Consider the following 16,278-nt stretch of genomic DNA (forward strand, 5'->3'; position numbering starts at 1 on the left):
TGCCTAAGTAGCTTCCCCTGCTTCCAATGTACAATGTGGACTCCACCATGGTCTGGGCCACCATGGCCTCCGAGCAAGTGTGGGGCTGAGGGTATTCTTTGGAATAAGGCACCGTGGCTTTAGCCATTTTTGCTGATCAAGGGCATCTCTCCTCGCGTTGCCATCTGTGGCTATGTTCTGGATAGCAGTCTGCTCTCTGGATATGTGACATTTCTGTTTCTTAGCCCCTCACCTGAACTGGCACCTATTTCTGCTTCACATCTGGTTTCCCCAGAGGGGAGTTTACAATGACATTAACACAGGGACCAGACAGGAAGACAAGCTCAGATTTAGGATTTTACCTGAACTCTATACATACCTGGTCTCATCCTTTTCTCCAAACTGATGTTCAAATTGCTATATGCCCTTGCCTGTTGCTCCTTCCCATAAGAGGTACTACAATTCCCCAAATTAGACTTTCTTTTCCCTGTTTCCCCAAGGAATATAGCTAGAAGAACTAGGCCAGATGCTGGGCTAGCCCTAGACCCAGAAACATCTGGTAGAACACATATGTCCCCCTACTCCCTCTCCTCCCTGGCAAGGCAGCATGACCCTCAAACCCCCTATGCCTCTGCCCCTTCACTTCAGGCCTGGGCCCAGCTTCCTCCAACAAGCTCTGCACTGTCCACTTCGCACACCAAGCATCCAGTGGCCTCTTATCTAACCCAATCAACCTCTGTGTTCTATCACCAACCCTACCAATGTCCCCTGGAATGTCTGAACTTCCTGTTCCATGAGGGAGCCACCACACTCACTAATTCTCTGGAAGACACCAGCAAAGAGCCTGGAGGCTGTGGTCAGAAAAGAGAATTTCAGAGGTTGCAAACTTGGAGGTGGGCAGTTCTGAGTGATGTTAATGTGTATGGAAAGGGCTGGCTTATGTCACACCGCCACCCGTCTGCCAGCGTGTCATACTGTGGAGGTTTGTATGATGCTATGATGCTGGAAGCTATGCCACTGTTACACCAAATACAAACAAGGTCACCCATGGTGGACAAGTTTCAGTGGAGGTTCCAGCTAAGACAGACTAGGAAGAAAGGCCTGGTGATCTACTTCCAATAATCAGCCAATGAAAACCCTACGGATCACAACACAATACTGTTCAACTCCCTTGCTTTGGATACATAATTAAAAAAAAAAAAAAAAAAATTTTTTTAAGGGATCAATTGCTGAAGGAGGACATCGTTTTTGGTGACATGGAGGGCCAACGAAGGCAAGGTAGACCCTCAGGGATATGGACTGGTACAACAGCCACAACAATAAACCCAAACATGCTGGTGATTGCAAGGATGACACAGGACTAGGCAACATTCACTCTGTCGTACATAAGGTTGCCACGTGTTGGAGTCAATTCAATGGCTGCTTACTAAGTACATCAACCACACGAGGGGAAGGTCCTGGAGATGAAACAATAAAGCCACTTTGAGACCAGGGGCAGGACACGTTTGTAAAATGCTAAGGTCGACAAGATTAAGGGCAGGGAGAACGGGCAGAGGAGGGCGGAAAGGCAGGCATGGGAAGCTCCTGAAGAAGGTGAGGTGGTGGATGGGTAACAGGGAAAGAGAAGGCAGTGAGGAGGCTAGAAGGCCATGTTAACGTGATGGGGATGTACCAGTCTGCTTGAAGAACCAACCAGGCCAAGATTCCACCTGAAGGACCATCAAGAAAGGGCTCATCGTCTCTGCAAACCTGCATCTCTGTACGCTGGGCCTGGTTTGGGGAGCCATTTCTTGGCTCAGAAAAGAAATGAGCCAAGACTGTAAAATAGAACAATTATTTTTACAAATGATTATTATTGCAAAATAATAACAATTACAAAGAGCTAGGCATTTTACATGGATAAGTCAATTTCATCATCAAAACAACACTGTATCTCCTTCTACCCCCTGCTTTTACAGACAACTAAGGCTCACAAAAGTTAAGCAAACCCTCCAAGGTCACACAGCTCACAAGCAAGGAGCCTATATTTGAATGAACATCTACCTGATTCCAAAGTGTGCCCCTTTCACTGTTATGCTCCCTGTAGGTCCCTGGTTCCCCCAGTGGGGCAAGGGCAGTGGCCACTGGCTGCTCTGTTCCTAGAGGACCCTCTTGTCTGTCTTCCTGAGTGGAAACATTGCTTCTCACGTGGTGCCGGCAGGATTATTCCCCAGTGTGCACGAGTCACCTGGCTGTGCCCACCATCATCTCTGCTCAAATGTACATAGTACATTTGGCTGAGAGAGGAATCTTTGAGGGATGGGTCAGGGGCACCAGAAGAAGCTAGGGGTGAAGAGTAAAGAAGAGACAGAAGGAAGCAGGGGGAGGGCATCTGGGGTTGGAGGTCAGGGGGTTAAATGTAGTGCTTGGAGTGGCAGTGGCTGATGGGCAGCTGGCAACATCTGAGAAGTACCTATTAGCAGCTCTGTGGCTCCTTCAAATAGATAGGAACGGCACCCTGGTAGCACATTTAGGGAAGGGAGGACTAGAGGAGGAAAGTATTTTTTTCCCTTCATTTTCTATACAAAATGGGTAAGGACAAAGGAAATGAAAGAAGAGAACAATGCTAAATTTTCTCTTTACACTCGAGGACAAAGACCAAGTCTTCATCTTTGTCAATTTTTGCATCCTTCATCATGCCTACCTAGCACTGCCCAACGCAAGCTACAGGAGTTGAATAAGTGCTTATATTCAGCAGGTTTTCACTGAGTCCTTATTATATGTTTGGTCCTATTGAAATGTGTGGTAGACAAGTTAATAAAAAACACCCCTACATAAGGGACCTATGGTCTCATGAGGGGAAACAGAACACACACCTTCCAAAGCCGAAATCCTGAGCCACCAATCTTGAGTGATGCTGGAATTAATTTTTTTTTTACACAGAGTGCTTTCAGAACACAATTTAGGGAGGAAGCCAAGCTTCCCAAGATGTCGTGGGTTCTCCAGCCCTGGAGGTATTTGAGGCTGGTTGACTGGCTGCAGGCAGGGAAATGAGGAGAAGTCCAGTCCGTACGGGGCTGAGATGACAAAGGACCTAGAAACGCCATGCCTAATGGAGACCATGGAGGCAGGGGGCACAGATGAGTATCCTGGAGACCAGTTTTAAAAGGTGGGGGAGAGACTCCGAAGCTTGCCCTAAGTCCCCCGAGAGCAGAACCATGCCATTTTCATTCTGTGGCCCCTGCCCCTAGCATAGTGACTGGCCTGTAAAGGGCACCCCCACGATCCTTTTGAAGTGAACCAGGTCCCAAAACACTTATGGGTGCCCCAGACAGCACTGCACCGAGACCTAGTGTATGTTTCCTCGGGGCTTGTATCTGTGAGTCCTACTCCAACTAAACAGTGAACTTCTTTTTAAAAAACATTTTATTTCCTTATTGTATTGAGTAGTGTATTAGTGTCCTACTGATGCTGTAACAAACGACTAAAAAGTCAGTGGCTTAAAAAAAAGGAATTTATTATCTGACAGTCTGGAGGTCAGAAGTCCAATATGAGTCTCACTGGGTTAAAATCAAGGTGTTGGCAGGGCTGTGATCCTTTCTGGGGGCTCTAAGGTAGAAAACATTTTCTTACCATTTCAAGCTTTTATAGGCTTGCATTCCTTGGTTTATGAACCCCTTCCTCCATCTTCAAAACCAGCAACAGAGCATATCTCTAGCTATTCTTGCACAGTCACATCTCCCTCTCTGGCCACAGTCAGAAAAGGTTCTCCGCTTATGAGGACTTATGCGATTAGATGGGACTCACTGGAAAATCCAGAATAATGCCCCCATCTAAAAGCCCATACCCTCAATCCCATCTACAAAGCCTCTTGTGCCACGTAAGGCAGCATGTTCTCAGGTTCCGGGGACTAGGGCATGGACATCTTTGGGGAGACATTATTCAGCCTACCACAAATAGGAAACAATTCAAAATTCATATGGCACAAAAAGCCATAAACTTCTCTCCTATCCCTGTCACTTGCCACCCAGTTCCCCTCCCTGCTAGCATTTCCTTATGATCTTTCCCAAGAGACTTTATGTCTACATAAACAGCAATATGTATTAATTTAACATTTTTTACACAAATGGTATCATACACAGTAACACCGTTCTGCATCTTACTTTTATCACTACACCTTTGAGATCATTTCATGTCTGTGCGTAAAAATGTCCTTGTTCTTATTTGTGGCTGTATACTACTCCATTATGTGGCTGCACTATACTAGATTAACCCAGCCTCCTTTTTTTTTTTTTTACCTTCTGTTGGACTTTTATGTTGTTTCTATTTTTTTTTTTTTTAATTGCAAACAACTCCTGGGTCAAGGGCAAGGGATACGTGCATGAAATTTCGCACGTGTTGAATTGCCCTCCAGAGAGTTGTACCAATTTAAACATACACTCCTGCACCCCGGCCATGTATGGGTGTAAGCTGTAAGACCATTTGGGCAAGGAAGCCATTCACACATTTCCTCTGTGCCCCCACAAAGCTTAAACCAGGGATAGACCCAGGAAGCCCTTGAGGATCGCCACTGCTCACAGTTCCCTGGTCTCTTGTTGGCAACGGTGGCAGAGACTAGAGAGAAAGATGAGGTCAGCAGCCAGCAAGGGAGAAACCCAAGTTCAAAGAATTGCAAAGAGCAGTGGCTTTGTGCACCTCAAGGAGCCAAACTGCCATCCTGCCCCACAAGGACACTCCGCAGGCTTGTACACCAACTGGTTTCCCCCATGGGGACAGCATATTACCACCATCTAAAAAACGAGGGGCTCTCATCACTGATGTGCTACAGGAGGAGATTACAAGGGTATTTAGATTTCGAAGTCCCAGCTGCACCCTGTTAAGAAAGGCGCCATTTTCCTGCTCTTAACCCATCCCGGGTGGAGATGTTGCTGCAAACTGAATGAGCCTTTTATGTGCCGAAGTCAACTGTGATCTAAAAGATATGTTAAATCACTTATCCAGAAAGACAGGAAATCTTTGATCAGAGAGATTAAGATTTCACAGCAGCAACTGTCATGCCTAGGGGAAGCATAAAAGTACCCATTCCCCCCACCAATCCCTCCGGGCCACGCCTCACAGCAGAGAAAGCTCAGGCTGGGGCAAAGGACACAGAATCCAGGGTTTTTTGTCTGAAAGATCATGGAGGGGGGTGAAAGAGAATAGAGTGTGAAGTCCCAGCAGGTGAGCCTGAGGGTCCTGGAGGGCAGGAAGGGCAGGGCCTAGAGGTGTCATGCTTTCTGCCCAACCCCCTTGTCCACCTCTGTTTGGCCTTACACGTTCAGTTCAAGGGTCCCCTCTTCCAGGAAGGTGACTTTACAATATGTTCCTACAGCACCTGTATCTTCTTGTTAGCTGCCACTGAGTCGACCCCATAGTGACCCCATACACAACAAAATAAAACGCTGCCCAGTCCTGCTCCATCCCATGATCAGTTATGGATCGGACCATTGTGATCTACAGGGTTTTCACCAGTTGATTTTCGAAAGTAGATCACCAGCCCTTTCTTCCTAGTCCATCCTAGTCTGGAAGCTCTGCTGAAACCTGTTCAGCATGATTGCAACACACAAGCCTCCAGTGACAGACAGGGGGTGGCTGTGCATGAGGCACATTGGCTGGGAAGCGAATCCGGGTCTCCCTCATGGAAGCCAAGAATACTACCACTGAACCACTTGTATTTTGTCCCATCCTTAGCTCCTTGGATCCTGAAATGCAACCCTGCCTGTCTACCCACCTTTGACAATCATTGAACCATGAGCACTTCAAGGGCAGAGCCCACCATGGTGTTTCATGCTCATAAGTGTTCAATAAATATTTGATGAGTGAATAAACAAGTGACTGCAACTCAGCCCAAGGAGCAGGCAGAATAGCTACCTGCCCTAACAGTGTCACCCACCAACTTATCCAAACATTCTAAAACCTGCTAGGTGCTAACCACTGTGAAAAGCCCTAGCTGCATTCACAGGGTTCCTTCCACTAGAACTTCTTGTCCAAAATGTAGCCCTGACCACAAAGGCCTACTGTTTTGTTTTACTGTGCTCTAAGTTTACAAATCAAGTCACTCTCTCATACAAAAACTTACACACCTTGCTATGTACTCCTAGCTGCTCTCCCCCAATGAGACAACACACTCATCTCCGCTCTGTATTCCCCACGACCATTCAACCAGCTCCTGTCCCCCTCTGCCTTCTCATCTCCCCTCCAGACAGGAGGTGCTCACAGTCTCATGTGTCTACTTGACCCAAGAAGCTCACTCCTCACCAGTATCATTTTCTGTCTTATAGTCCAGTTCAATCCCTGTCTGAAGAGTCGGCTTCAGGAATGGTGCCAGACTTGGGCTAACAGAGGGTCCAAAGACCATGACATCCAGGGTCCCTCCATCCAGTCTCAGTAAGACCATTCAGTCTGGTCTTTTTATGAGAATTTGAGGTCTGCATCCCACTGTTCTCCTGCCCCATCAGGGATTCTCAAGGCCCACTGTTTGAGCCTCTCTTTGGGGTGAAAACATCACCCCCAGAATGTCCCTGTTTCCACGAAGTGTCACACTCTCAGTGATCCTCCTGATCTCCTCAGCCAGCTGGGCCATCCCCAGCTTCTCCATTGCAGCGTGGGGGCAAGGTGGGAGGAAGGGAGGGAGACCAAGGCAGTCATCTCTTTTTTTCCTTTTTTTTTTAAATTGTGCTTTAGTTGGAAGTTTATAGCTTATGTTAGTTTCTCACACAAAAATGTATACACATATTGTTATGGGACCCTAGTTGCTATTCCCACAATGTGACATCACACTCCCCCTCCTCCCCCGCCCCAGATTTCCCATGTCCATTCAACCACCTCCTATCCCTTTCAATCTGCCTCTTTTTTTAAATGCTGGCACACATTTTTAAAAGACTTTATTCTCCACTTCAAACCACCTTCCAGGCCTCCTATATTTTTCTTCGTTCAATGAATTATATGGAACAAAAGATACCCAAGAGGTAGCAGAAATCAGGCCCCAGCTTCTCAGATGCTGTCATTTTGTAAAAAGCATTGTCTTGGGTTGGGACTGCCAAGAAATACAACTGTGTAGCTCGGGCCTACAATGGGGCACTGCCGAAAAGTACACCCTGTTAACCCACACCTGTGAAGGTGGGACTGCTGAAGAATACACCTGTGTAACTCACACCTAAGGGCAAAATGCAGTCTCTCTACAAAGCCCATTTAAACAGGTGCGTTAGGTTGACATCACCAATCTCAACTTGAACACAATGATGAACTTGCTCAAACATTTTGTTGGAGTCTTTATGTGCACTTATACAAACAGTTGCTCTCACTTACAAACCATCTCACATGGAAAAACTTGACTTTGAAACAAGAAAATATGGAGGTGATTAATCACCTGGCAAAAGGACTCCCCCCGAGATCTCCTTTACAGATCATCGTCCCCAAGTGCAATTAGGATAGTTTCTCTTCTAATCAGGAGCACAACTGGAGAGACTCAGCTATTTCCTGTTCCTTGAGTCAATCCAAATCCAGCACCAATGCCAGCCCCTCTAGCAGCTGAGCAGGAGAGGAGATGGCTGATGTGTCAGGGCTGGTCTGCAGGGTAGCAGGGCACTCCTGATGTCCTACAGAAAGGAGGGCACTAAATAAACCAGACTATGCTATTGGAGTCTGCCAAGCACATGGATGCCCTCCTATGCCCACGGCATCCAGGCACCCACTGGCCTCACACTGCCCTGGAACATTTATGTTTTTTTTTTTTTTTTTAGACCTCAGAGGAAGGCTTCCCCTATACCAACTCTGTCTCCCTGCTTCCTTTCTGACCAGCAAACCTCAGCCAGACCCAGCCATTCCCCCTTCTTCCTCCACGTTCATCAAAGTTTACCCATCCAATGTCCTCTGCCCACTGGTCTTTGGAGAAGACCTCCATGTAAATTTCCTCTAAGGTGACCCAGCACAGCATGAGAATGCTCAGGTTAGTTATTTTCCTTCTTGGGCATCTCTAGTTTATACAGGAACCCTTTGGAGACAGTAATGTTTTGAGCAAAAGGAAATAATCTCTACAGTAGAATTTGAAGGATTGTGGGGAAGAAATTGGGGAGAGGCCAAGAAATCTCAGAGATGCAGTCTTGAAATCATGCCACATGGACCAGACAGGAGCTACTAGTGAATATCTGTTTTTCAAAGTTTGTAACAGTCAATTTCCAGATGTCTACTTTGGGGAGCCAAACTGCTGTTGATTTGTTCCCAGTTAAGCATGGAGTAAAGTCTGAGCTTCTTATCTAAGCATTCCAGACCTTCCACAGTCCAGTCTGACAAAGCCTTCTCTCCTTCCTGACCCTATTAGGAACTCTATTTGGCCAACTGGCTTCATCAATATCCCCTACCCCTACCCACTACTGCACACCCTCTCCTCACCTGGCGTGGGTATCATCTTTAGCTCACTGTCAGGTCTTTGACACTGTTCTCTAGAGAAGAAAAATCAGTAAAGCATACAAATACATAGAGAGATTTAGATCAAGGAAACGGCTTACATGAGTGTAGAGGCTGGAACGTCCCAAGTCTGTGGATCGGAATAGAGGCTCTTCCTGACTCACGAAGCCACAGGGGCTGGTGAATCCAAGATCAACAGGTTGGAGAGCAGGACTCTTACAGGCTGTGAAGATCAGCAGGTAAGCTGCTAGCTCAAGTCCCAAAAACCAGAGGTCAGACGAACAGTAGGCAGCTGTAGGATCCAGTGCAGGCAAAAGCCAGAATGTCCACTTATATTCGGATGCAGACCACGCACCCAAGGAAACTCCCTTTCAACTGACTGGCTACTCACAGCAGATCCCAACATGGGGGTTATCATACACAAACACTGAGAATCATGGCCCAACCAAGATGACACACAATCTTAATCATCACAGACACACACGACCTCTCTTCTCTCAGGGGTAGGGGTAGGTCCTCAATTAGAGTACAAGTGCCCTGAGATCAGTGAATGAGCCCTGGGTTTGTGGAAACCACTCCTAGCTCCATTCCCTTACCCCCAGGCTAGAGGGCTGAGAATTTAGCAGTAGTTCTCAAAGTAAGTACGGAACTGGTAGCTTGTTAGAAATGCAATTTCCTAGGCCTCGCTGAAGACTTACTGTGTCAGAGACTCTGGGGGTAGGGCCAATGATCACGGGCTTAAACAAGCCTCCAGGTGATTCTAATGAACTTTAAGTTTGAGAACCACAGAGTTACAAGATCCTCAACACATCTTTGCTGGATTATCTGAATTAACAGGGTTTTCCTACTAGCAGGAGTCCCTGGGTGGTACAAATGGTACACTTGGCTGCCAACCGGAAGGTTGGAGGTTCGAGTCCACCCACAGGCACCTCAGAAGAAAGGCCTGGTGATCTGCTTCTGAAAAATCAGCCATTGAAAACCCTGTGGAGTACAGTTCTACTATGACCCACAAGGGGTCGCCATGAGTTGGGCTCAACTCCATGGCAACTGATTACCAGTTCCAATAAGGAAAGGAGCTGGCACAGTCAAGGCTGCCCATTTCATTGGACTCTTGTGGGAAACCATTTCCCCCATGTCTGTTCTAAAGAACCTCAAAGCAAATTAGCTTAGAAAGCCTTCGCAGCAACCTGAAGCATTCTCATGTCAAGACTGAACGCAAAGAGCACCAAGCATCAAGCCTGCCTTCAGCTCTCCTCCAAAGGGCACTGCTGTTCAACAGTCCGTCCTCTGGTCCTGCTAACTGGGTGGTTAAATTATTCAGCAACCAATTAGAGTTTAACAATGTCCCTGTCTCCCAACCAAATGATTTGCCCAAGCTGCAGTAACTGCTTTCCCAACACAAAGGAGGCAGCGTTCAGGAATTTAGCGTTGCTAAAGCCCTCCTCAGGGGTCCTACACCTTACACAGCCTGCCCAGGCGAAAGCCCCCAACAGCGTCTGGATGCAGAACTGGGGAGGGGTGGAGCTTAGAGAAGAAATGAAGAGCCAGATTCCCAGCCCCACTCCAGACTTACAGAATCAGAATCGCTAGGGAGGGACCTGGGGGTCTCCTGGTAGTATTCCTATCAGACAATCTGAGAATCGATCAACTGGCTTATCCTCCTTATTTGACAGATGGGGAAACTGAGGCATAGGGCAGTGGCTTTTCTCATCCATGAGCCATTTCCTGACCATCCCAGACCATATAGCAATTCCTCCACCCCACAGCACTTACAGCCCGTACCCCACTCACAGTACCTACCATACACTGTCCTACAATACGGCCACCTGAAGGAGTCTCTGGGTGCCGCCAATGGCCAAGTGCTGACTACTAGCAGACAGGGTGGTTCAAACTCACCCAGAGGCACCTGGGAAGACAGGCCTGGTGATCTGCTCTCAAAAAGGTCACAGCCCTGAAAACCCTATGGAACAGTTCTACTCTTTACACATGGGGTCGCCATGAGTTGGAGTTGACTCCAGAGCAACCAACAACAGCAGCCATCTGAGCTGTCCCTTCTGAAATATCAACCCACCCCCAAAATGTAATGGCCTGGAGGTGGGGCCAGGCCCTAGTCCTCAGGGGCCCCACAGTACTCTCTGCTCAGTGCTAGGCACAGGGGAGTCCTCAGCAACCACCTGAGGAGTGAACACCCACCAGGCAGCCACACTCTGCGTTAGCACAGGCACCGAGATCGGCCTAGCAGACCACCAGGCTGTCACCTGGAAACACAGTGGCGGGTCTGTCCCAAGAGGTAAGATAAGGAGAGGCGAGATACCGTATGCGCTCTGATGGGGAGCAAACAGCCGTCTGCAGAACAGGCCATGAGCGGCCAGGAAGATGAGGCCAGGGAGGTGGGGAGTAGGGGCGGGGGTGTCACAAAGATAAGCTTCACTTTCTTGTTGATATTAGAGCCAATCCCGGGAGAAACATAGCTGGGAAATGGGACACAAAGCTCACGCTTTCTCACTCTGCCTCTCAAGGGCCCTTACGCTGACACATAGGAAAGGTGACAATGAAACAGAGACAAAGACGAGCTCCAAGGAGAAAACAAGTGTGCTCCTGTCTCTAGAACCAGGGAATTCTCCCCAGGGGCCCCAGGCAGTGCAGGACGCAGCCCTGGGCTTCCCAGGGGAGCACAGAGCCAAGGTGAACGGCTCTCAAGGGCTCCAGGTATTCAAACCTTGCTACCCGTCCCCCTGCACCCTGATCAGGCCCTCCTCATCTCCCTGTACCAGCAATGTAGGCTAGTAACAAACAACTCTAAAATCTCAGTAGCCTAAAACCAGGGCTTCAAACCAGTTTGTTCTGGTTCAAACCGCTACAGAGAATTTGCATTTCTGAACAAGTTCCCAGAAGTTATACAAAGAACCACCTGGGGAATCTTGTTAAAATGTAGATTCTGATTCAGTATATCTGGGGTGGAAATGCACATTCTTAGCAGGGAGTTCGTTAAAAATGCAAGTTCTCAGCAGGGAACTTGTTAGCAATGCAAATTCTAACAAACAAACTAACAAGTTCAAAGCCCTGCCTGAAATAACGGAAGTCATCAATACTCATCTTTACTGACAACCTTTCCAGGTTCGTATTTGCCCTAAAATAATGGCACACAGTTTAGTTGTTTTTCAGCAACACACCTCTTTTCTATGCCAGTCAGGATAGGCTGGGTTATGCTGCAGTAACAACCAACCCCCAAATCTCAGAGGCTTAAAACCATACAGCTTTTTGCTAATAGTACAGGACTTCTTCTTGGAGTAATGAAAATGTTCCCCAAGTCAATAGTGCACAACTCTGTGAATATGGTAAAAACCACCAAACTGGACACTTTAAAAGGACAAATTTCCTCTCAGAACACAAGAGACATGAATTATATCTCAGTAAAATGGTTATTAAAAAGCAGTGCAGGCAAGTTTCTGTTAATGGTGGAATAATTCTGAAAAGATAATGGTGATGGTCGTACAACATGGAGAGTGTAACAAATGTCACTGAATTATACATGTAAAAATGACTGAATTGGCAAATGTTTTGTTATGTATATTTTTACCACAATTAAAAAAGTAATTTATTAAGCAATTTTCTTAATGTTAAGAAGAAAAGCACTGCAGGTTTGTTTCTCTCGCATATATGGTTGGTCACTGTGGATCCTGGCCAACAGGGGCATCACTTGTCATAGTCACTCAGGGCTTCAGGGACCGTGGCTGCCCACTCCCGCCCCCTCCCCCCCCCCCGCCCCGGAAAGCTCAAAAGGGCCTCATACTGGTAATTAAATGCTCCCACCTGGAAGTGAAACCCAACACACCACTCACAACTTACTGGCCAGAACTAGTCTCATTACCCGCCCCACCACAGGGGTACAGGAAGGACAACCCTGCCAAGGGCCTGAAGGATAGACAGCTGATGAGCAGCCCTAATGACCACCATACCCCACACACACTCAGTCACCCAGAGCTGACACCTGAAACTCCTCTACCAAAGCTTCCCTGAGAGAAGCCAAGTTTTCTCCTCTTATTTGTCATTTTGACCTCAGGATGAAGGAAAGCTTTCAGAGCAGGCTTAGAAAAGAGGAAAATAAAATCAAAACATTATTTTCATAGAAAATGACAGGGGACAGTATTACAATATACACATTCTAATATATAATGTAACATACTACAGAGGTGAAACAGGAAGTGAAAAATAAAAGTTTTTATAGGGATGGCAGCATGGCAGGTACCAGATGCCAAGGCAAGAGTGAGAAAGACATGCAGAATGTATTGTAGGAAGGAAATTTTCCAGGATGAGTTTAAAGACAGGGACCCACAGCCAGACAAGGATATGAAAAGAGGCCAGAGAAAGGGCTGTCCTATAAACCCAGCCCCTTGAAAGCCCATCAAAAGCAGGCAGCATCAGCTCTGGAACGATGCTTTGTGACTTTAACAAGCTGCCTTTCCCTTTTGCCCAAATAGAGGAGGGTGGGAGAGAACTTGGAAAGGAAGCTATGGGTGGTACAAAATAGGAACAAGAAGACATCTGTATTGAGGCTGGGGGAGGGGGGAGCGCAGGATGAGGGAGGGAGGGACACGGAGAGACCAGAGACCACTGCCCTTCTAGAAGTGCTTATCACCAGGGGATTTAGACCCACAAAGAGAGTCCAGAGAAGCACACAAGACCTTAGGGTTTCTCACTGGGCAGTGCTGCAGTGTTCTGGCTGCTTCCACAGGCCTAGTCACACACAGCATTCTAGGATTTGTGTTTATCTAGAATTATTCCTGAATAGGACCATTGGGAGGAAACTCCTGCTATCTGCCAGGGTCAGAACACACACTGCAGAGTCTGGAAAAGTCAAGACTGTAGCTAACTGTGACTTAGGAATAGATCTCATATGAGGATAACGACTTTTCCAAGCATTGGAATACTGGAGCAATATGAAACTAAATGGGTCTTTCCTTGGGCAGTCACTATGACCTTGAGCAGTGACTAGGACCTTGAGAAATCACTGTAGCTTGTCAAGATACATTAAGTCATCATTGCAGATCAATCAATTCAATTCTACAAATATGTGTTCAGGGCCAGCTCTGCACCCAGAACCGCAGATGTGAGAAAGAGAAAGGGAGAGGGAAGGAGAGAGGGAGACAGAGACAGAAAGCGAGCCAGCCATGGACCCTTCTCTCAGTGAGCCTCCCCGGTCCTGGGCAGGAAAAGGTGTAGCACAGCATGAGGTGAGCTACAAAAGCAGCCTGTCTGAGAGCGGAGGCAGCACACAGCAAGGCAAAACACGACTAACTTCTTTGAGGATAGAGCAGAGGAACCAGGGGAGGGTTCCCTGAGGGAGATGACAGTAGAGCTGGGTTTTCTAATATGAACAGTTCTCCAGAATGAGGTTGGGATGGTAGTGGGGAGGGTGGGCTCTAGGGGTAAGTGACAGTGATTAGAAAATCACAAAGCCATGACACACCCCAAAAACTGGAGAAATGAAGGCAAGTGTGAAAGGAGAGTTGGAAGCGAAGGGCCTGGAGGTACAGGAGGGGTCAGAGAACAAGGGGCTTTGCATTGGACTTGACCCTGGAAGTTGGAGGGAGGCAGGCCAGGGGAGCCAGGACACCGCTCAGAGGCTGCATCAATAATCCTGGTGAGAGAGGAGGACTGAGTCAAGGCAGTGGTGGTGGCACAGAGGGGAGTCTACAGGTTTGAGAAATACTGATGAAGTGGAATCCCTAAGACAAGGTGATGGGCCTGGTGGGAGTGAGGGACCTTCTCTCTTTTCTCTCCATTCCTGCCCTGTGGAGTGGAGAGTGGATCTCAACCCTGCCAGCACACTGGGATCTCTTGGGGAGTGTCTAGAGAAATGTAAAGCCTAGGATACACCCCAATCACGAGATCAGAACTTCTGAGGGTAGGACCAGGCATCACAGGGGATTGGATTGCAGAGTTAGGGTAAGACCTCCAATGTGGAGGAAAGGACAGCCTCAGAAGGCTCATGGACAAGCAGGGAGAGAAAGGTAGGGGCAGAAGTTGCCCATATTTAGCGAGTCTGGTCAAACATACAAGCCCTTCAGCCAATATGGCAGGGGGAGAATTGGAAGAAACTGCCTCCCATCGTGTGATTCTAGTCCCGCCTGCCATGAGGAATCTTTCCCTGTTGGGTACACTCCCATTTCACCTTCCCAACAGCTCTGCCACAAGGAAAAGGGACATGAGTATTTCTCCTCCTTTTACAAATGAGAAAACTGAGGCTCAAAGATGGGAAACACAAGCCCCAATGTTGTGCATCTTTATGGAACAAGGACACACCAACTGGAAGACCAAGCCCTGCTGCTAGAGAGGAGCCCCTGGGAGAGGCAGTGTTTCTGGTCCCTCCCCATTTCCAAGGCCTTCCACGTCTCTGGGCATCTCTCATGTCCAAAAGGGGAACCCTTGCCAGTGAACTCGCCTCCCCCATGGCCATAACAGTGCTCCCTGGCTTGCCCCAACTGTCTCACAAAAAACACGGTTTCAAGCCCCATATAGGAAGCCCTGTCACCTGCATCGTGGTGTCTCCTTGCCACTCTCTAAAACAAAAAGCACACGTAAGTCCTCAGGCAACTCCACCCACCACCCTAAAATCAGTCTTTGGCTCTAAGAAAGGTGCAGAAGGCTCACTGCCTCCTGTTCTAAACTAGCGGCCCTCTCAGGTCTCTCACGAGACAAGGAGCTCAACAACCCACAACTCTTTACTGATGGCATTACTGTGCCACCTAACATAGCATCGAGGATGGAGGGGCTGCCACAAGGGTGCAAAAGTATGTACCCCCACCCCCAGGGGCCCACCATCTGGTTAGCAAGACATGACATGAGCACATGAAATGGGAAAATTAAGAGTTAAACTGATGAAAATAACTTTATGTGTATTCCAGTTCTCGGACAAGTTATTTAATCTCTTTGCCTCAGTCGCCTCAACAAAATAATGGAGATACTAATAGTACCCCACCATTCATCTGCCAGTTTGCCATACTGTGGTGGCTTGTGTGTTGCTTCAATGCTAGAAGCTATGCCACCGGTATTTCAAATACCAGCAGGGTCACCCATGGTGGACAGGTTTCAGCAGAGTTCCCAGACTAAGAAGAAAGGCCTGGCAATCTACTTTCAAAAATTAGCCAGTGAGAACCTTTGGATCACAACAGAACAGTGTCCAACTTGTTTGTTTTGTATATTTCATCAGGAGGGGTCAATCACTAGAGAAGAACATCTTGTTTGGTGAAGTAGAGGGTCAAGGAGAGCATAGGAGACCATAAGAGAGACAGATGGACTGGCATAGGAGCTGCAACGATGGACTCCAGCTTGCTGGCAATTGTGAGGATGCTGGACCAGGCAATGTCTCATTCTGTTGTACATGGGGACCATGCATTAGAGCCAACTCAACAGCAGTTAACAATAGTACCTACTTTAGAGGGTACTGTGAGATAAAATGAATTAATCCACATAAAGTGCTTCAAAGATGTCTGAATGATAATTAGACTCAGAAAGGCTGGTTGTAATTACGTTGTGGTTTTTCTGTTTACTTGAAGCTCAGAGGAAGGAGGGATCATATGGCCTCGAGTAGCTGGGAGCGTTTACCTCTAGGAGGCTGGGTGTGTAAGGATTAATACAATTTAGAAGGGAGGATACCATCCAAGAGGAAGACAGAAAATGAGAATCCCAGAGATGGTATTTGGACATTAACTTGCTGTGAGAGAGCCTCGAAGTGGCAGGCCCACCCCAGCCCTAAGCCTCGCTAGAATCCCTGCTGCTACCGCAGGACGGACCACATTATTAAAGAAAATACCCCCACAGAAACCCAAACCAAACAACTCCAGGCAACAAGAGTTCAGGGAACCTTTGGTT

At 47.5% G+C, this 16,278-nt stretch overlaps 1 protein-coding gene across 6 annotated transcripts in view; it reads right to left on the minus strand.

Annotated features, from left to right (window-relative positions):
* The window catches only part of ZBTB7C (zinc finger and BTB domain containing 7C), a 401,190-nt gene that overhangs the window by 336,007 nt on the left and 48,905 nt on the right, over positions 1 to 16,278 (minus strand). The window contains exon 1 of one of the 6 annotated variants that reach the window (XM_049902320.1): positions 8,505 to 11,718. The exons of the other annotated variants lie outside the window; for them this stretch is intronic. The gene's annotated coding sequence lies outside the window, so the exon portion shown is untranslated. Of the gene's footprint in view, positions 1 to 8,504; positions 11,719 to 16,278 lie in introns of those variants that run through there. 6 annotated transcript variants of the gene reach the window in all.

This window comes from Elephas maximus, chromosome 11, assembly GCF_024166365.1.
Source record: "Elephas maximus indicus isolate mEleMax1 chromosome 11, mEleMax1 primary haplotype, whole genome shotgun sequence".
Classification (NCBI taxonomy): domain Eukaryota; kingdom Metazoa; phylum Chordata; class Mammalia; order Proboscidea; family Elephantidae; genus Elephas; species Elephas maximus.